The 22475-nt window shown below is 43.8% G+C and overlaps 1 pseudogene; it reads right to left on the bottom strand.

The window, feature by feature from the left end:
• Positions 1-14105: 14105 nt before the first annotated feature.
• On the bottom strand, positions 14106-20318 carry Cers5-ps1 (ceramide synthase 5, pseudogene 1; annotated as a pseudogene).
• Positions 20319-22475: the final 2157 nt, after the last annotated feature.

Genomic DNA, 22475 nt, shown 5'->3' with positions numbered 1-22475 from the left:
TTTAACATGTAACCTGCATCTCTAAGTCCAAATTTGCAAATTAAGAGCTTTGACTGGACAGCATCCAAAGTCCTTATAGCTGCCCCAATTCCATTTTCTATAGTTTGGATCTCGTTACTTAAAATGTCTGACCATGCTCTACTTGCAAGTCAAAGGCCCTCGTTCCACAACATCCGCCTTGGTTCACAAGGTGATTTGTTTCGTAAGTTAGTGCCTCCATCTACACCAAGAGTGTGCAAACAGGAATGCAAGTGGCCAAGCTGCCAGCTGTCATGGCTTCCCCTTCTGCTCAGAGATCAGCTGAGGCTTTGCTGGGAGCAAAGGGATCTGCTGCAAAGATGAGATTCTACTGTGAACGCGAGGTTTCTGACAAGCGCAGTGCAATGACGATGCTCTAAAGTCTGGTTCAGGCCTAACTGTGCTCAAGCCTCCTACACACCTCTGGGTTGTAGTACACCATAGCTGATAGAAGTGTCCCTTACAGCTCCAGCCGAATCCCTCTCCCACTAGAAACACTTTTGTTCAGAACAGAAAATAGAATGGGGTGCGTGCCAATCCTAGCCTCTATATCCAAATCAGTGGGCTCAAGGGCTGGCATGCTACATGCGTGACTCACCATTCCAGTTGCTTCAGCATGTCTCCAAAGGCACAGACAATACCGTGTTCACTTCTGGAACAGACTCTGCAGACTCTTGTATACTTTGCTAGAATACGATGATGAAATACCTCAGGCTGGGTAGCTTAATACACGTGTGTTCTCTCAGGGAAAAGAAAAGGTTAAAGTTTGAGATCAAGATGTCACAGGGTTGATGTCTGCTGAGACCTCTTTCTGTGACTTGGGGGTAGAGGTCTTCTCCCTGCTCCTTCCCAGTCTTCTGTGTGAGCCTGTCTAAATTTCATTGTTTTATAAGGGCACACCAGCAAGATAGGATTAGGAACCCACTCTATTCATTTCATTAAGTATTTTGTTTAACAGCCTGTCTCTAAATAGTCATGTTCTAAGTTCCCGATGGCTGGTCTTTTCCATAGGAATTCTGTCCCCAGGGGTGGTGTGGATCACAGTTCATCTACAATGTTGCTCAGGACAATAAGTTTCCTGTAAATGACAGGTAGTAGGAAGGTATAAGAATGAGAAGAGAGAAAAGCAAACAGCCAGGAGACCAAGAAATATTTGAGTGAATTTGTAGTCTAAATAATAATATATAGAATTACACTGACAGATTGTGGTGATACTGTGTGTGCACGTGCACACGCATGTGTGTGTGTGTGTGTGTGTGTGTGTGTGTGTACATGCATGTGTAATAACATCTTAAGGATTTTAAGTTACATATTGTAAACTAGGCTCATATTTAAAGCATTACCAAATTCTATCAAGATGGCAAAAGTAAATAGTGACACTGGAACTCCCCAGTGGCAGTTCCCAGTCCTAATCTTTCCCACATGTAATGACTTCCAGTAGCTCAAGTATCAGCTACCTTCCCGCACTGCCAACATTCTTAGGACCCTCTCATTACCTAAGGAGCATGGGGTTGGGTAGATCGCCTGGCAGTTTATCATTTATCCGCTTTGAACCGAAGCTTGTCAGTGTTCAGTCGCTAGGTTGTCTTAGTACTTTGACTCTGTTCTACAACCTTTGTCCTTTTGGAGCACCAGGGAGATGGCTCAGTATTTAAAACTGCACAAGCAAGAGAACCAAAGTCAGATCCCCAGAACCCATGGAAACGACTGCTGGCCACGATAGCCATCATGGTAGCCAGCCTGGAATTCCAGTCTCAGAGGGCAGGGAGAGCAAATCCTTGGACCAAGCTGGATAGGGAGACTCTCCATTACTGGGAGTTCTGAATAGGACTGAAAGATCCTGCCTCAAAGAATAATGTGAAGTGATTGAGGGAGCGCCTCAATATCAACCCCAAGCCTTCACATGCACAAGCACACATCCGAGTGTACATATGAATGTGTATTCAGTACATATAGTACACACTGGTGCAAATGTATACACACAAATACATACCACATGCACACACATATACACTTTACATGCATACACATGGGAAGAAGATTAAAAAAACAAAACCCTACGGAATTATAGTAAAGATGGAAAATGCTCGTGAGAAATCTCAGCGAATTTCCTTCTGATACATTTCTTCCTCACCAACATTTCCTCTCTGTTTTCTCATGTCGCTGTAACATAGTGTTGGTCACATGTAAAACTATTGGGAAAGGTGTGGCTATGTGGCCAGACAGGAGTCAAAGAATCCCTGTGTCCTTCACTATGTCCTGTGATGCCCGATGTCGTCTTGCTGGCCATGATGTAGAGCTGCTTTAGGGCCAGCCTGCATCACAACAGGAGATGCTACCGAAGGCCAATCCTGGCTCTCTGAATGAACATGCTGGAGGCACAACTGAGGCTCGTCTGTTTGTTCATCATGAAGTCAGGTAGACACAATTCATCCATTCCTTCCTCAGCCATGTCCTCCTGGAAAAACTAAACAAGCCAGGGAAGAAATGTCCCTTGAAGCACATGTGCTGATTTTTTTTTGAAGTTCCATTATAACATAAACTATTTCTGCACTTAATAATAGAGAGTTAAATGGATAGTCCGAGCTCTATCTGTATAATATGAGAATTAGACATTAATATTTAAAGACGAATTTATTGTGGTGCTTTGTCAGTGACAATGATGAATTGCTATAACTTTGACCTCTGGGTAGATTGGCTTCCATAAGCCTTGGGAATGCCCCCTGCTGCCATCCCGCAGGACTTTCTGTGATGAGGTAGCGTATCTCCATGGATGCCATTAGGCAAGATGCCACTAAGTTAGATACATGTGTAGAAGGGAGCTGGCTGAAGAGTTCTGGGTTCCTCCCAACTGCAGACTGATTTTGTTTTCCTCCATTTCCACACACTTACCAGAAATTGATCAAATACTTTTGTGCTATAAAACTCCTTGTCAGGAAATTAAACTAAGTGATTTCTGACCTTTCTCTGTCTGTCTGTCTTTTTCAAAATGTGTTTTAACTGTCCTATTTAAGACGTGTTTTATCGTGAACCATTTCACATTTTTCTTGAGAAAAAAAGGCACTATATAAATCACACTGAAAGAAAGCCTCTCAAACCAGGGCACTGTTCACAGAGCATGAGACACACAGTGGGCAGAAGACAAAGCCGAGGGTTGGTCCCTTCAGGCCTACCTGGCTGGGTGAACCTGTCCTCTCCCTGCCTCAATCTGTGCTCTGTGGGTTGAGGGATGAAGAACCACACAGAGGGCAAGGGGCCCCATCCTGCCAGAAGCATCTAATTTACTCAGGCTTGCTTTGCTGACAGTTTCACAGCACAGAGGGACAAAGATACAGGGGAAAGAACTAAGGCATGGACTATTTCTTGGCTGTCTAGGTGGCCATTAGAGTGAACGCAAGTGGCATTTGGACTGAAAAGGGACACTGTCATATGACTTGTAGGGGCAGGGATCATCAGATTGAGTTCTCAAGACTATAAGAAATTATAGTTCCACAAGTCCACAAAAAATAAAGTGATTGGAAGGCTAAATTCTGTGGAGTTTAAAGTTCACCACAGGGATCTTGAAGAAACCAGGATTTGGATTCTGTTCTTACAAATATGCAAAGCTCACCTCCCACCTTGAATCATGAATGGTCAGACCAATCATATGGTCAGACTGACAATGAGACGAAATGGTGACTGAGTTGTGACAAACGCTTAGCCATTAGTACTAGCCTGCAAGTCATGAGATCAGATATTCTCTGAGACCTTGGACAGGGACTTTAATCATACAGAACATCATTCCAGAAGGACTGGAGTCTCCATGTAATTTGTTTGGCCTATCCATTCATACACAACTATGGAAAAGAAGAAGAGAGGAATCTAGCCAAAGAAATCATTATGTCCACAAGACACTTACTAAGACCAAAAGAAGGAATTTGCAGTCAAGAGCAGATACAAAAGAGAGATACAAGTTCAGGAAGTGAAAGCCTGGTTGTGGGACAACACTGAGGGCCACTGGGGTATATTCAGGACAAGGGAAAGAACAAGAGTGGCAGCAGTCTCCTATAGCAGATGATGACTTTGTGAAAACAGAATTTCTCCGGTCTTACTTGGTGTACATCTTCCCTATCAAGAACAATCTTCCAGCCAGTAAGAAGAGCAAAACCCTAGCCAAGAGGAAATGAAAGTCTGAGATAGAGCAGGGATAAAAAGACAGCACCTGGTTGCTGCATCTCCGTCTATGTCTCCAGGCTTGGATGAATGACAGCCCGGAGCTGTCTGAATTCTGAGCATATACCCAGATATTGCAATAAGAGAAGCATCAACAGCTAACCACACAGAGAGAGAGAGAGAGAGAGAGAGAGAGAGAGAGAGGAGGGAGGGAGAGAGAGAGAGAGAGAGAGAGGAGGGAGGGAGGGAGGGAGAGAGAGAGAGAGAGAGAAGGGAGGGAGGGGGGGAGAGAGAGAGAGAGAGAGAGAGAGAGAGAGAGAGAGAGAGAGAGAGAGAGAGAGAGGACCCAGCAAGAACAAGAAATCATGATAGCAAATTCCTGGCAAAGCAAAGATTTCACTTTAGTGGTTCTGGTCTATTGTTATTCACAGCCAATTCCTCAGCTCTGCCTAACCAGAACAGCCAGATTCTTAATTCCAAATATTGAACAACCCCAGTAGAGTCTTTAAGGGATGCCCACATTTCCCTCTGAAATTTTACAAAACAAAGCTGTTGTCTGTGCTGCTCTCAGCATTATCTTCTAAGTTCCCACAGTAGATCATTAACTCTAAACCAGTGTCTCTCAACCGTGATCCCTTTGAGAGCTGACTGACCCATTCATAGGGGTTGCCTACCAGATATTCACATTATGGTTCATAACAGTAGCAAAATTACAGTTAGGAAGTAACTACTAAAATAATTTATGGTAGGGGTTACCCCAACATGAGGAACTGTATTGAAGGGTTGCAGCACTAGGAAGGTTGAGAACCACTGTTCTAAAAGTCAATGTTTTTCTATCCCAAAACCTCAAAGTTCCTCCACAGTCCACCCCAAAACAAAATGACTGGGTCTGCCACAGGATATTCAACCTTGTACCATTTTAAAGGGTTATTTCAGCTTATAAATATGTCTCAGTTCACACTCCATTACTTAGGAAATGAGGCAGGAGCTCAAGGCAGGATCTTGGAGGCAGGAACTAAAGCAGATGGAGGAATACTGCTTAGTGTCTTACTCCCCGTGGCTTGCTCAGCCTTCTTTCTTCTACGGTCTAGGACCATGGACCAAGATGACACCACCCACAGTGGGTAGTGTCTTCCCACAGCTAACATTAATGAAGAAAATGCCATACAGACTTGCCTGTAGGCAATCTGATAAAGGCATTTTCTCAATTGAGTATCTTCCTCCCAGATAACACTAACTTGTGCCAAATGACAAAATATAAAACAAAAAAAACTAGCCAGGATTGATATAAACTGGAAAAATGGCAAGATGATAACCAAGGAAGCGTGGTATAATTCCAGAAACTTTCAGAAAGACAAATACCTCAATTTTATTAAAAGAAACTTCTAGTTTGGAATGGTGGCACACACCTTAAATCTTAGCACTCAGGGAGCAGAGGCAGGCTAATCGGAGTTTGAAATCAGTCTGGTCTAGAGTGACTCCTAGTCCAGTCAGGTCTAGACAGTGAGACTCTATTTCAGAACAAGAAATCAAAGCTTCTGGTAAAATTATCACAGAGGAGACACTTGTGTGAACTGAGGAAGACAAATGCTGTCTGCCTAAGCTCGCACAAGCTCAGATGGTAGCTGTGTCTCACAGCCATTTTGTAGTCATGAAATACTGTGTTTCACAGCCATTTTGTAGTCACGAAATACTATCAGCCAAGACTGTACAGCCTCTGTGGAGGCTCTACCAGCACCACTGTTGACACCTAGGCCTGAGCTATAATGGTCAAAGAGTAGAGATAGAATTCGTTTGTAAAGGGACTTCAACAACAAATGACTCAGTCGTGAATACCTGTCTTCCAGAGGGCAGGGGTGACTTGGAGGACAGAGGCAGTATGCTGACATCTGCTGGGTAAAAGACCAGGAAACAGCTGCTGAGATGAAGGGGTTGAGACTTCAAGCTGTGGAAGCAGAGAGCTTGAATCTCAGTTCTATAATTTAATGGTTGCAATATTTGAGAACGTTTTAGTTTATGCAAAATTAAATATAACACAGTGTTTGCTGCCAAGCTTGATAACTGGAATTGTATCCTTGACACCACATGTTGGAAGGAGAGAAATGACTCTTGTAAATTTTTCTCTGACCTTCACACATAGGGCATGCTGCCTAGTACACATCCTACACCCACCACTAAATAAATAAAAACGTTGAAGGAAACAGAGTTCTTAAAGTTAATAATAGAACCACCTCATGACATATTAGTCTCTCTGATAGTTATATACCTTCCCCTGAGTAAATCATTATGTCACAAAAATATTCACATTCTGTATTTGTTAATACATTATTCCCAACAGCTAAGATGTGGAAACAACTGACCGGTCAAGAGATGAGTGGAGAGGGAAGTCGTGGAGTGGGGCAGGGATGGTGGAATCTGTTCCAGCACTGAGGAGACTGAGGCAGGAGGGTCTCAAGTAAAAAGCGAGCAGGACTGTTTATTGAGAACCACACCCTCCCAAATTAGGAAATCGTGGTATAAGTGTGTGTGGCGTGGGGGGATGGGTGATTTATCTCTTTCTACCTCAAATCTGTTGACATTGTGTGCATTCAACAAGACTTGATTGAAGGACATTCTAGAAATCAGAATGTTAATGATATTAGCAATAATGGCAGCCAAGATTTATTTAGTGCCTACTCTATGCCAAACTCTTTCACTTGCCTTCGCTCACTAATCACCACAGAACTGAATGGCGATGGGAGCAAGCCCAGCGGCCAGCGGCAGGCAGGTGGGTAAACACAGTGCGTTGCACAAACACGAAGGCATCCTCTTCAACCTGAACAAGGAAAGAAACGCTGGCATTTTCAAGACACTCCCACAAAGCTATATGCTCTTGGTCCTCGGAGACCAAACCCAGAGAGGAGAGCAGTGGTTGCCAGGGGTTGTGCAGAGGGGGAGATGAAGAAATACTGCTCAGCGAGCATGTTCTCAGTTTGCAAGATGAAAAGCTGGGACGATGGATGTCGGCGATGGCTGTGCCACAGTATGAGCCGTCACTGAGCTTCACAGGTAAGGATCGTTAATAGGATCCACTGTGGGTTTTTTAACCACAATTTTAGAAAGCAAAGGAAAACTTTATAAAATAGAGACTATTTCTACATTAATTTTTATTTTATTTTTAAAATTATATCACCTGATTTCTACTTCTTTTCTTCCCTCCAATCCCTTCCATGCAACCTCTGCTCTCAAACTCATGACCTCTTTTTCTCCAATTGTTGTTACATATTATATGCATATTAGTAACACATTCCTAAGCACATATAACTACATCCTTCTCAGTCCATACAATGGCATCTGGGTATACATGATCCAGGTGACATTATACATATAAGGGCTGACTAATTGGTATTGATTAGATAATCATTGGGGACATTCTCCCCTGAAGACTTTCCACCGTGTACCTCAGCATGTCCACTGCTCAGGTCTGCCTTAGGAGCCATGTTGATGTCCTAATATTTCAAGGACACTCTCTCTCCTTACTCCTCTGATTCGTATCTTTCTGCCTCCTTTTACACAATCACCCCTGAGCCTTCAGTGTGGGAATTGTGCTGTAGGTATATCATTTGATGAGCATCATGTGAGTTCTTGTTCTCTGCATTTTGATTGGTTATGGTTTTCTGTAATGGACCCCAACACCAGGCAAGAGAAACCCCTTTTTGAGTTGTTGGTCAGGGTAGTCCAAGAGACTCTTAAAGCATTGTTGGCTATTGATGGTGCCCTTGCTTGCCTTCAGAGGTAGAAGTCAAATCCCTATTGCCGAAATGGGGTTAAATCACCACACACTTCAGTCAGGACCCAGAGGACCCAAACTGATCTGACCCGAAAGCCTCCCTCCCCTGAGGACTAGTTTTCATAGCACCAAAAGGCACTATGCAAGCTTCCAAAGGAGGGAGGCTGCCAACAGCCCTACCCAGCCGTGAGTTCTATGAACCACAAAAATGACCAGGATGGCATACTCACCCTAAGGGTACAGTAATGCCATGCCTCCTTTGGTGATAACCAACAACTTTCTAATCAGACAAGACTTTCTCCACAAGAGGAAAACCAGCCAAGTACCCAGGGCTAGTAAAGTTGTATTAGAGAAAAACCTACAATTGCCACTTCACTGAACTGGTATGATTCCTAGCTACACTCTAAATATCCTCACATTTAGAGCTTAGAGATGTCCTCTAAATATCCTCCAAAAATCCTGGAGTTTTCACCCCTGTGGCATCGTGGAAATGCCTCTTTACCTTTCGTTCATAGAAAAGGTAGCTGAGGCTAAGAGGCTAATGTGCTGTTTATGTTCAGCCGTGGGCCCTGTGGATGCAGGACTCACCGCACACCACCATCGTGCCTTTTCCTCAAGCCCTGTGCGTGCCCACCCTTCTGCATGGGCCTGACGCACCCCAGCCACATGGTGATATTCTCTGTGCTGCAAAGCTGAGATTTCACAGTTCTTTCAAACCTTAGAAATTGGAGTGTTTCGTTTAGATGAACGGAATTGCTATCAGTATGGACTGTTTGTCAGGAGGAAAGCTAGTCTAGGAGTCTTTACCAAGGAAAATTAATATGAAGCACATATTGAGAACATTTTAGTCCACAGGTTAAGCCTCAAGACAACAACCCTTAAAGAACTACTCTTAGTTCTCTTGACAAAGATGCCTCCCTTTATGCTCATTTATGGGTCTAGGTGCTTAGAATGCAATAACGAATTACACTGGTAAAGAGCCCTGCCAGTCAGGTGGAGGAGAGAGAAAACAACCAGGAAACATAACAACCAAATAAGGGGTGTGTGGCATACTAGGAGGCAGTGAGGACTCGATGACTGCAGTTTTAAACTGGGTCAGCAGGAGAGTCCTCAGGAGAAGGTGACATCTAAGCAAAAGTCTGCAAGGGACAAAAGAGGCAGTGGACCTGGGGCCCTGGAATCATCCAGTGCAAATGTCTGGACCCAGAGCCTCCTTGGAGGACTTGCTTCAAAGAGGGAACTCACTTGGATGGGGATAGGTGGAGGAAGTAAGGAGCGAAGAGGGGCAGCAGGCCTTTCAACCGTGCTGAGCCTTGGGCTTCTCACCCAGCAGAACAGTAAACTACATCAGGACTTTAAGCAGAGAAGCAATATGAACTGATTTACACTGAGTATATTTAAATTCACTGTATTCGATATCGCTGAGACTGTGCCCACGAGGGCGTGAAGCTTACCTCTAGGTAAATGTCAGTACCACATTCAGAGTACCCACCAGGCCTACAGCTGAAGAGGGAGTGTGTGTGTGTGTGTGTGTGTGTGTGTGTGTGTGTGTGTCGGGGGAGGGGGTTGTTGAGTAAAAATAGTTGTGTCCTTTAGTTCAAAGAGCCTCTGGGAGGAATGGCTAATAACAATAGCTGTAAAGGTCAATGAAATATTAAGTGCTATCAAATTCTAACTACTACTTAAAAAGAAAAAGCCTGCCATTATTCGTTGGCCCAAGAGTCAGGACCTCTGGCAGTGGGCTCGCCTGGCAGCCTGTCAGGGCCTTGGTGACTTTAAATAGTTGCAAAAGTCCTCCGTCCACAGCTCTGATGAAAGAGACTGCCACCCACCCCCCATGCCCTCTGCAGCAAAACACAATCCTGAGGGGCTGGGTTGATGGCAATTTGTTTTCTGTTTTGTTTTGTTCAAAATCACTAATTCTTAAAAGGTACTTACAAGACTCGCTCTGCAGTGCAGCACGTTTGTATGGCGCACAAGTAGAGAGCACTTGCTATGAGCTGTTTACACCAGGCCACACAGTCATGGAAAATTTGCTGGAGATTGGTTTGTGTGGGAATTACATTGGAACGCTGGCTGCTGGTGCCAGCTTTGAACACAATGAATAGCTATTGTTCTCGCAGAGGATCTGGCCGCTGGTGTCTACACACACTGAGGACGGCCTTCCTCTTCAGAAATAACTTCCAGCCATTATGTAGGTTTTTTTTGTTGTTGTTGTTTGTTTGTTTGTTTGTTTTTTATAATTGTCATCCGTGTACCCAATGTTCTAAATGCCTGGAGAGAAGGAGAACTGCATAAAGACATTTCAGTTGTCCTCCACAGAGGATTAAGTGCCTCTGGTAATGCCTACTAAGTTGGTCCTGATTGTTACTTCACATGAGGTACATTTAGAGACATCAGATAAGAGAAGTGACCTACTGAATGCCGATAAGTGCCAGATTCTGCATTTAAACGTCACTCTCCTAGACTTCACAGCACAGAGAGAATACACAGTAGATATTGTTTTGCAAATGAAGAACTGAGCTTCAGCGATAAAGCCACTTGCTGGAGTTATTTAGTTCACGTCAGAGCTGGGATTTGAACCTAGTTCTGTTGACTAAACTCATGCTGCCACCAGGCAGACCTTGGCTGAGAAAACTGTCATCGAGTGGGTGAGGTTAGATGTGCACAGATGGTGCTGGCCTACTAGGGACTCTGCTGGGCATGGTCACATCTTCTGCCTGAAGCCCTATAATCTGCAGGACGAGGGCTTGGGGCAGAACAAGAGCAAAGGACCTGTTCAAGAAGTCAGGCGTGGGAATCATGCGCATAACCCCAGCACTCTGAGGCTGAAGCAGGAGGACTGCTGGGAATTTCAAGTCACCCGGGCCTCAGGGTGTGACTGTCTCTGAAGAAAATAAATTCATTGAAAAAAAAAAAGATTTGCTAAGACTTTGAAGAAAAAGAAAATCCGGGGCCACAAGTATAGCTTCCCTGCTGGGAATGAAAATAAGTCCAACGGGTGATTTATTGCCCAGTAATGTTTTAGGAGACTCAGTTTCTGGGACATCCCCTTGCCCCCGACCATTTCCTCTGAGCAGAGCCACACGCCCTGGGAGCAGGCATTTGCTGGATGCTTAGCTATAATCTTTCCGCTTGAAACTTGTCATTCTGCTTTGTGGTTCTGCTCTGGGAGTCTGGCCTGCCAACTCCCTAGCAGGCTGTCTGCCACAAGTGCTGAACAGAGACGGGGAGGTTGGGGAGGGGAGAAAGGCTCCATTTTCTTCCTGCTTTCTGACTGTGTTCTACTTGTCTGGGCTGCCCTAGGCCCGCTTTTCCAACCTTAGTCATGATAGCTTTTACCTGAGGAGCTATAATTTATTCTAAAGTTGCCAAGTGACCACTGTTAGAGAATGCAGGTGTTAATAACTCTGACGTCTTCGCATGTCTCTCCAACCTCGGGGCTGGTGATATTTCCTCTGGTAACTAGAACCATGAAATTTACTCCACAATTTGCCCTTTAGTTCTGCAGTATTTTTCTTAAAATTTATGTTAAGGTCTTGGCTTTAAAATAACCAATGTACTTTCCATCTCCCAACTGATATACAATTAATTCTGTTGCGAATTTAAATGAAAGCAAACTAGAAAGCTTTTTACTATAAGCTGAGGTCCAATGCCATGTTTACAATATCTAGCTTGCTCCCTATACACACAGGAGGTTGGCTTTGCCTCCACCCCATTAAAGCTATGCAATGGTTGGTTCTCCACTGAGGGAGTCCAAGTCCCTGGCACTAGGTCCTCCCGTATGGTCTGCTTACCTTCTTACCATCCTCTCAACCACACCTCTTTGGACCCATCATTCAGTTCATGCCCTATGTGTTTTCTTCAGCACTCTGCTTAATATTTATCCTTCAAAGTCCATCTCAGCCTCACCTCTTCTACGAAAGCTTTTCTGTTTCTACTCTTTCTGTTCATTCCCTACTCTGTACCCCTGTGTGCCCAAGTATACATATCCTCTCTTAGTGACTCTGAGCTTCTGGGCATCACTGCTTTAACTCTTGGTGGTCCTTTAGCCTAGTATGTTCTTCACAATTAATGGCTTAGAATTAGTTGTAATTTTTTCACTGTTATACAATTGTGACAAAGAACTGGGGGGAACCCAACTCATTGTTTAGGGAAGTTTGAAGCTTTCTTTCTTCCTCTATTTGGATGGAACACTTCTCCAAATACAAAGCTGTTTGTATGTCTTTGCATTAGATTTCATCCCTAGGAAGTGAGGACATTATAATTGCCCGAGTGCAGTGCCAAGGAGGGCTGACATCATCAAGAACACAAAGCAGATAACGAAGAAGAAAACATGGCTCTTAGAATCTTGGAAAAAGAAAAGTAGTCCCTCTTGCCAGGGCAGACACTTCTCCTCATTTAAAAAAAAAATTCATCTCCTCTTTTTTTAAAAAAAAAATCAATTACTTTTATTTTTAAGAGATGGGAGTCTTGCTATGCTACCCAGGCTGACTTCAAACCCTTGGATTTAAGGGCTCACTTTGTAACAGTTCTTAAGTAGTTGGGCCTTCAAGTGCATGCTACCTTGCTCATCTGTGACTCTCAATGTCACATAAGAGCTCTGATCTTGCAAGAAAGTTAATGATGTGTCAGTCAGAATCCAGAGCTCAACTCTTTTGTCACCAGCTGTAGGAGTATGGAATCTTAACATTTCCAATTGAATTGAACACAGTGGAAAGGTTATTAGGAGTTATTTCTGTCCCACATCTCCAGAGCCATGTCTCCCTCCTGCTGGCTAGCCACACTGGTGATCCATAACTTGGTGCCTCATCAAAGGACAAAGCTGCCCAGGGAACTTGTGACTACAATAACTTGTGAGAACCTGGAGGCAAAGCAGTCAGTGTTATCCAACACCAGTCAAGGCTCCTGTTTGGTCAACACTGTGGAATTGGGGCTGGAAAAGATCAAAGGCAAGAAGAAGAAAAAGGAGGAGGAGGGAAAAAGGAGAGAGGGAAGGAGGAAGAGAGAAGGAGAGGAGGAAGGGAAGGAGGTGGAGAGAAGAGGAGGAAGGAAAGAGAGGAGGAGGGGCAGGAGGAGGGGAGGGAGGAAAAGTGAAGGAGAGAAGAAGGAAAGAAGAAAAACAGAGGAAGGGGAAGAGGAGGAGCAGCAGGAGGAGGAAGAGGAGGAGGAAGAAGAGGTGGCAGTGGCAGCAGCAGCATAATGCCTTTGGGTCTGTAACCCACCTCTTGTTCTTCTAATAGAAAGATTGTCTGCTCTTGGCATGGAAAAGAAAATTAGTCTGTTTAGTCAGAAATACCTGTGACCTCTTTAAGATGGTGTGTTTACATACAGAGATGGAGCTTGACACTGGCGATGGCACAAGGACTCTGTTGGATTTTACTGAGAATAAATGATTACCTGACACAGTCTCAGGAGTGTTGACATCTATTGGTTTCCAGATTCTGCTGAACAACTTCATACCTTGTTTGTTGTCAGTTAGCATCCTAACACTGAAATGTTGTAAACTGGTCAGTTGTGAAAGTCAGCCTGACACAGCCACCTTTGGTTGATGTTAAGCATAGTATGAAGAATGACGCGAGGCAACAAAACAGAGATACATTTTTTGAATATTGAAACACTTTAATCACAGAAGAATAAATGATAGTATAAAATCAGTAGCAGCACAACCAGTGGCTGATGTTCTCCAAATCTCAGCTCATCCTCCCTGCAGACCATTCAATAAGCAGCAGGTCAGTGGTTGTCCCTGACACTATCAGGTGGCAGGAAGGGGGACATGTAGCTAGGGACTACAGTGATCCTGGGTATCTATCTAAAGTGCTCCGTCAGGTGAAATATTACTTCCTCCTCCAAAAGAACAGTCTCCAAGTCCTGCAACCAAGTCTGGCTGCACCACTGATTTCGATGGACCAGGAACTTAGAGTCTCAAGAGCCATGGAGGGAGGACACAGATGATCGGGAGACAACTTAACTCAAGATACAGCCAACGCTGGACTTGAGGTGGGTTTGGAAGTGACCAGACGCTGCCTAGTAATCCAGACCTAGTGGATTAAGCTCATCCATACGCACAACGCACATGCACAAACACACACAAAACCACACAGACGCAGAGCCAATGATGTCACTGAAAGGACCAGAGGATTCTCCTCAGTGCCTTGCAGTCCCTCTAGTCACAGGAGTGTATACGTGGGGAGGCCCCAAAGCGTAGGTTGCTGGATGCTTTACACGTCCCCTGCTCTTCAGTCAAGTGGCTGCCTCCCATGCAGCTCTTCGTGCAGTTGGCACCATTACTGGGGCTGCTGCCAGAGAGGTTGTTGGTGTGGGTGGTCTCATCTTCTTCCTCTGAGCTGCTTTCTACACCACTGCCATCATCCTTGGACACCTTTCCTGGATCAAGGCTTTAAAAGCATTTGCGATTAGGTAGGACCAGGTGACATGCAGCATCTATAGGATCAGGCCATTGGAGAGCCACCAGGAAGGACAGGGCCCGGCATCTATAGGATCAGAAGGCCATTGGAGAGCCACCAGGAAGGACAGGGCCCGAAAATCTTCCAGCTCTCAAAGAGGGTTGCGCTCAGAATCCACAATGTGAAGACTCCAAGTCCAGTAACCATAAAAGAAGCACCAGAGATCACAAAGACGGTGTTACAGAGGCGCTCGTGTCTGGCATAACTAGCCAGCTTGGGGTCCGAGGAGTCTTGCCGACAGAAGGTGAGAGCTCCCACTCGCGCCATGTTGTTGATGTAGGAGAAAGTGATGAGCACAGTGCCTGGCAAATGATGTATAAACATCATCAGAAAGTCCTCTTTTAACATCTACAAACTGAGAAAACATAAGACACCAGGAGAAAGCCAGTCGTATGATATCATAATAATAAAGCTCTCTTGAGAGTGGTTGATACAGTACCAGCACTGTCGGGTATCCCAGAACCAAGGCATACACCAGAGAAGTCTGATTCCATAGCAGAAGATACATAAATAAAAAGTGGCTCTCCACCTTAGTAACAGATATGAACACCTTCTCAAGGTGTTGTTAATGGATTTGATCTGATAGAGAGCACTGTCATGGAGTGCACCAACATGGAGTGCACAGGGTTTAGCAATAAATTGCTCAAACAGCTCGAACAGAGAAGACGCCCTCTGCCAGTGGGAACACCAACAGCATGTGCTGGGTGCCCGAGTAGCCATAGCTGTCACTCAGGCTCTCCAGTTCTAACCAGCTCACGTTCTGAGGCAGCCAGAAGCACTAGCTCTTCAGCCGCAGAAGGCCCAGGGGTTCCACCCCAGCAGTCCCAATCTTATGCATGACTGGTGGCCACTGCTGCCCACAAAGAGATACATTTTTTAAAATCCAAAATGATAGGAGCAAGTACAATCTTTAATATCTCCTCTTTATGAAGTGTAGAACACTTCATGTGGGATAGGGATGTGAATTGTGCTGAAAGAATTCATGGGACAATTAGATGATGGTCTAGTTAGTGTCTTCCCTTGGTCCGTCCCTAGCCATTCTCACTCAGCGCTGCTCTAGGAGATACAACCTATAGGTGGTCAGTGGGTACCAGCAGTCTGTGGTGGTTTGAATGCTTGGCCCATGAGAAGTGGCATTGTTAGGAGGTGTGGCCTTGTTGGAAGAAGTTTGTCACTGTGGAGGTGGGCATTGAAGCTCTGCCCAGTGTGGAACAGTCAATTCTCCTGGCTGCAGTCAGATCAGGATGCAGAACTCTCAACTCCTATCTACAGCACTGAGTCTGCCTGCATGCTGCCATGCTTCCTGCCATGATGTTAATGGATTGAGCCTCTGAAAGTGTAAGTCAGGCCCAATTAAATGTTGTCCTTTATAAGAATTGCTTTGGTCAAGACTATGCATGGACTGACCCTGGGCTCCAACTGCATAGGTAGCAATGAATATCCTAGTAAGGGCACCAGTGGAAGGGGAAGCCCTTGGTCCTGCCAAGACTGAACCCCCAGTGAACGTGATTGTTGGGGGGTGGGCGGTAATGGGGGGAGGATGGGGAGGGGAACACCCATAGAGACGGGGAGGGGGAGGGGTTAGGGGGATGTTGGCCCGGAAACTGGGAAAGGGAATAACAATAGAAATGTAAATAAGAAATACCCAAGTTAATAAAGATAAAAAAAAAGGGCACTACATAAATAAAAAAAAAATTGCTTTGGTCATGGTGTCTCTTTGAAGCAATGGAAACCCTAGCTAAGACAGAAGTTGTACCAGGGACTGGGGTATTGTTGTGATAGGCTTGACCGTACTTTTGTTTGGAGGAACGTGGATCTTAGGACTTGGTGCTGAGAGTATTTTAAACTGTGGAGGCCTGCTGGCTCAGGAGGGTCCAGAGGAGAGGAATTTCAGGATGTGGCCTAGAGACTGTTCTTGTGATGTTTTGGTAAGGAATGTGGCTGCTTTTTTGCACTTGTCTGAAGAGTCTGCCTGAGGCTAAGGTACAGAGATTCAGATTAATTTCACTGACAATAGAAGTTTTAAAACAGCCCAGCATAGACTTTGTCCTCTGGTTTATTCTCATGAAGAATATTTTGATCAAGTGTAGCAAGCTTAGAAATGAAAAATAAAAAATGTATGGTTCAAGTATTAAAGGGGCACCAGGAGATGGAATGGAGCTAAATCCTATGTTCAAGGTGATAAATCGATGAAGGAAGGGGTGACCTCAGGGCAAGATCCCACCCAGCTAAGCTTATTGTTTATGTGTTTGCAGGTAAACAAGGGGCAGTTATATCATGCTGGGCATTATTATGAATTGGTTAGTGTTTTCATTTGGACTTTTAATCTGGAATGAACTACAATCCAGAAATGGAGGGCACACCTGCGATCTAGCTTGTAAGGCTGGAAGACATATGCTTTTGATCCAGATTGTGAGGCTTAGTGGCTATGAAAAGCTTGGGCTATGAAAAGCATGGTGGTACATGTCTTTAATCCCATAACTCAGGAGACAGAGGCATGCAGAACTCTCAAGTTCAAGGTCAGTTTACAAAGCAAGTTCCAGGAGAGCCAAGCTTAGGCAGTGACAGATATAGCAGAACAAGGAGAGCATGTTCCAACTCCAGCAAGCAGCAGAAATTGGAAGCTGGGGTTACTGGGATGCAGGTTGGCTGGAGCTAAGAAATTAGCAGTGATTAGAAGAGATCACTGAGGTGAAATCCTCTGGGAAGTGTTTTCTGAGAGCACAGAGAAGATGTGTTCCAGAGATAGCCAAGGCTGTACCTCATGGTGTAGTTGTACTACCTGGGTAGTAGTAAGTTTGAAGGCATTAAGAGGTCATATAGAGTCATTGAGGCTTTGCACTGTAAGAGGCTAGGTGAAGGTGCAGCCTCAGTTGCAGTTGACTGCCCAGAACTGAAGGGGTCATGCAGATAAGTTGATGCTTTCTACCATGAAGAGAGCCTATGAGAGGCTATTGGTAAAGCCTAGTTGCAGTGAAAACCCCAGCACGCTGGAGATACCAGTGTCATGGGATGACCACCAAGCATAGGAGCAACAGTGAAATGGAGTGAACCAGATTCTGGGGAGCTACAGAAGGCACAGTTGAAGGTGTGACCCAAGCCCTTTGGAGGAGCCTAGAAATCATGTGTGGATCCCAGAAATTGGAGCAAGAAGCTGTAATGTTGAAGTTACCTTGGAGACCCCAAGATGTTAGAGATGCCGGAGCCATGGGATACCTGCCAAGGAAAGCTGCTGACAGGGAGTGGAGCCAGCCCAGGAGAAGGATGTGTGTTGTAGTCAACAAAGCTGAAAGGAGTTGGATATCAGACATGGAGGTGCAGAGTTTGGAGTTGCTCAGCTGATTTTTAGTCTTGTTTTGGTCCAGTATTTCCTCACTAATGTTTTGGAATAGTAATATATATGCTTTGATGTTGGAAGTGTATGCTCTGCTTTTTTATTTTGATTTTATACAGAATTACAATTAAGAGATTTCAAAAGAGAGTATGAACTTTGAACTTTTAAACATTGTTGAGACTGTGAAATAGACTATGGGGACTTTTGAAGTTGGAATAAATGAATTTTGGAATATCCTATGGCTAGGTATGGCCCCCATAGACTTATGTGTTTGAATAAGCCTATGGGGAAGAGGGAGTGGAATGTAGTGGTGAAAGGGTCGAAGTTGGGGTCAATCTAAGGCCAGTGGGAAAATTCTATCACAAACCTCCAAGCACAAAGACCCCTCCCTTCCAGGAAGGGTAGGGCTAGATTAGTTCCTGGAGCAACTGTAAGTCAAACTGTCAAACAAAGCCACCTGTGACTTTCAACCAACCTCCCACCCCCCACAGCCCCGACTCCTAACCGTCCTCTCTCTTGGAAAGTCCAGAATGGTCCACTGGCCACGAGTCAGCTTGAAGGTCACTTTGCTTCATCAATAGTACCCTGCCTGGTTACCATTGTTTGAATTCTGCCCCAATTGTTTGCAAGGTATATAACTCCCTGTTAGAGTCTGCTCAGGGTCATCTCCCCTTGAAGTGGGATGACCCCGACAGGTCAGAATTAAACTCCTCTTGCTTTTGCATCGATCACCACCTCCGAGTGTCTCATTCAAGAGGTCCTGGAAGAGGTTCAATTTAGACCTCACAATGGTTTGAATACACTCAAAGTTGAAGGGTAGAAATGTTCTATTCTTGTGGTGGTTTGAATATGCTTTGCTAATGGAAACTGGCACTGTTAGGAGGTGTGGCCTTATTGAATGGGTGTGGCCTTGTTGGAGGAAGTGTGTCACTGTGTAGGCAGGTTTTGGGGACTCCTAGTGCTCAAGCTCCACCCAGTACCGAAGAGTCAGTTCTTTCCTGGCTGTCTTCAGATAAAGATATAGAACTCTCAGCTCCTTCTTCTATACCATGTCTGCCTGGATGCTGCCATGCTTCCTGCCATGATAATGGACTGAACCTCTGAAACTATAAGCCAGACCCAATTAAATGTTTTCCTTTATAAAAGTTGCTTTGCAATTGATATTTGTAAATATTTTTATTATTATAGATACTTAATATATCACACCTAGGGAATATCCATTATGTTTTACCTAGGGAAAAGTACAACTAGCAGCAAATACTATCATACCTCTGTTCACTCATACATCTTTCAACATACTGAGCATTAATTATATTCAAGAGTGTGAATACATAAAGATCAGTTTTATCAAACTTGTAATATGGAGGTGTTTAGACCTACAGTTATATTTATTTCATTTTAAAGTTTTAATTAGTTATATGTATTTATCAGGTGCTGCATGCTAAATGCTGTTTTGTTGTGTATCTAAATTGCAGCAGAATACATCAAATTTAGGGCTCTAAACTAAATATTAGTCTTACATTTGGGTACATCAAGTATTGTATTTTAATGCACATGCTCATATTTAAAATATATTAATGATGTCTACTTTCTAGAATTTGAATTATTATACATTTATATATACTTTCCAGTCACCAAAAAAAAAAGTTGCTTTGGGCTTGGTGTCTCTTTATACCAAGACCCTAAGACAACTGTTTTTGGAAGTCTACTTGATGTCACTATGCAAGTAAAGGCAGTTACGAGGCCTTTCATTAGACGAGAAGGAAGGATGGGTATGAGAAAAGTCTTAGAGAGGAAGAGGAAGCCAGAGTGAGGAGGAGGGAGCTAAGAGAACATGGCAGTGGATGTTAAGATTCCTCTCTGCACATTACAGGTTCTTATGACTATTCTCAAAGGATGGATGTGTATAGGATTTTGTGTTGTCTAGATGGACAAATTATATCTTATCAATTGGATCAGAGGATATTGTGTGATGTGTTCTTTCATGTGGCGACTTAATTGAGTTCAAGAGTATGGTGGCAGGATGCACCAGGGCCACCACAGAGTTGGGATGCATATGCCTATTGTGGTAGAAACCAGCTAAGAGAGCTGTGAGTGAGGGCGGGGCAGCCTGACAGAGGGCCATGTTGGAATGGCTTGCACACAGTGGGCCAGAAAGTAGTAGGGGGCAGCATGGAGCCCGCTGAGCTAAGTTAGCACTTGAGCCAGAACTATCAAGATAGCTTGACTGCCAGGGCACTTGCAGGAACCAGTTCTGCCGCTTTTTTTTTTTTTTTTTTTAACCACAACAGAAATTTGGTAACATTCAGAGTGCTAGTAAAACCATTAGTGCTCCAGCAAGCTTCTCATGTATTAGCTGCTATCCCTTCAGTTGCTGTATTATAGAAGGTTTAGAAAGGCTAACATGCGGGATAGGAAAGCCAGAGCTGCTAGCATCAGAAAGTGGGTATCAGGAGCATAACTTTACCTATCATGGGAAAGGGTTTCGCATTTTCACAGTTGGAGCATCTCAGCTGTTATTAGTTCAAGCAATGTGTCTACCTAGCTATTTGCACCTTTGGGTTACCAGAAAGTTCATTTCTACGGTTACCTAATGTACTCGGAAAGCAGAAATGCAAGCAAACATTAGCAGGGATCAGATGTTGCCTTGTACATGTGATGACTGAGCAAGAACTTCTGCTCTCCTTCATCCAAGTGAACCCAAAAGGAACCGATTTTAAGCCTCTGGCAGCATGGGAAGGGTATTGACAAGCCCAACATATGAACCAAATTTCAAAGGCTGCTCAAGGCTACCAAGCAATTTCTGGAACTGTGACATTTGCATCAAAGATTGTGTTCTGCTAAGCATTTCCATATCCCCTATGACAGTCTGTTAAATCCTGGACTTTGCATTTGGAACATATTTGTTTGAGAATATAAAATATAGCATTATTTTATCCTTAGCCTCACACGAGAAGTTTCATGATGCTTTTAGATCTGATCTTGGATAACATATTTGACTATTTCTTTTCTTAAACATAATTATATCACATATTTTCATGCTTCCTTCTGCTGCTTCTATGGTGACACCATTTACATATCTCAAGTGATGAGTCATAAAAGGGGCCATATGCTTATAACATATATGATCTGGGTTTCTAGTCCTATTAACTAAGACATGGGCAATTAGATAAATTCTTATTCACCAAGTTGGAAATTCCAAATAACTATCTTGTTAATGAAGCATCAAATTTAAGCAATGGAACACCTAATGATTTTGCCAGACTTTGAAAACTGATCTTGTATAGGACAGTGGTTGAGTGCAAATGAAAGCCTATTCCTCAACTGCCATTTCAAAGGCAGCAGGGTGACAGCTAGGATTAGGAAGCAAAGACATAATGTGCATATGTATAAAACCAGCTAAGGGACAGGAGACACAGTAAGCTACACAAAACCTATTCTGAGGATCACAAATCTACAGTGTGCATGTAAGCCATGTATTTAACATGAATAGCAATGTTAACTGATATCTACAACAAAATTTATCTGTTCTTCTTCAGTTCAGACTTTTATCAGACGGCTAACTGGTTACGAAGAATATTCTGTCTTGATATAAAGATGTCTTCAGAGTTGATTTTTGAGTATGTCTCCTTAATCTAATATACAAAGTAATGAACTCAAACACTTCTCCCTATTAACAAAATATGGTGCTATTTGCCTTTAATTAAACCACCATGTCTGAAGTAGAAAGGCAAAGGGGAATTCAATGAGTTACTTGGGCCAACCATTTTCCCCTGAAATGGAATCATTACTTGAAATAATATCAATAATATTAATAAAACTAAATTATCAAGGTGCATCTAATACTTATTCATCTTATAAAATATTTCCAGTAGATTGATATTTGTTCTAGTTAAGTGATCAAACAAATTGTTTCTAAATTTATTGTGTCAGAATTCTTTTAAAACTGTGACAATCCTAGGATCAGTTTAAGTTCCCCTGCTAATATGGATGGTCCCAAGACAGGGAAATATGAGCAGTCTTCTCGGTTTCCTGTAGAAAGATAGCTTTTCTGGGAGTGATAGTTATGTTCATTTAACTTCTAAGAGGGAAGTCTCAATCTACAGTCAAAGTCGATGTGAAATAGGCAAGCAAAACACAACAAAAACAAAACACTGTCCACCCAGAGACAGCTATAAAGGGGCCCCACAATTTACCACTGCCTTCCAGTGAGTTCCCGTTTACTACTAAGGAGCAAAAGCTGGAAATTCTCCTCTAAATGTGCTGCTCCAGCAAACCTTTGCCCGGGAGAGGCCAACCTCGCTTCAGGAAGCGCCATTGGCTCAGGGACCAGACACAGCAGTCCTAGAGCTGCCTGTCTAAACTGCCTCAGGGACCTTAGTCAGAGGCAGACAGCAAGCAATTCAATAGAAAGGCATCAGACCAATTTGTTTTCCAAGTTTAAAAAAAAAATACTGCTGATATTACAGTCTCAAAGAATCCTGAGACTGAGCCATCTGGAGTCTCAGTGTGGCCTGTTTCTAATTACAACAGGAGATCACGGCGGTGCTGAGGTCAAAAGGACCTGCAGGGTCTTCTGTGGAAGGGCCAGTACCATTGTGTGATCTGTGTCCTTCCTGGTGATGACCCTCCCTTCAGGGGGACTTTTGGAAGGCAGTGTCTCACTGCCTGGTGTAAACTGACGTTTGGTGGCTTGTATTAGAACTTAGTCTTGTAACAGCCTCTAGGAGCTACT

Source organism: Rattus norvegicus, chromosome 6 (genome assembly GCF_036323735.1).
Source record: "Rattus norvegicus strain BN/NHsdMcwi chromosome 6, GRCr8, whole genome shotgun sequence".
Lineage (NCBI taxonomy): Eukaryota > Metazoa > Chordata > Mammalia > Rodentia > Muridae > Rattus > Rattus norvegicus.
Note: the sequence above shows the minus strand (reverse complement) of the source record. Positions and strands in the feature narration are given on the sequence as shown.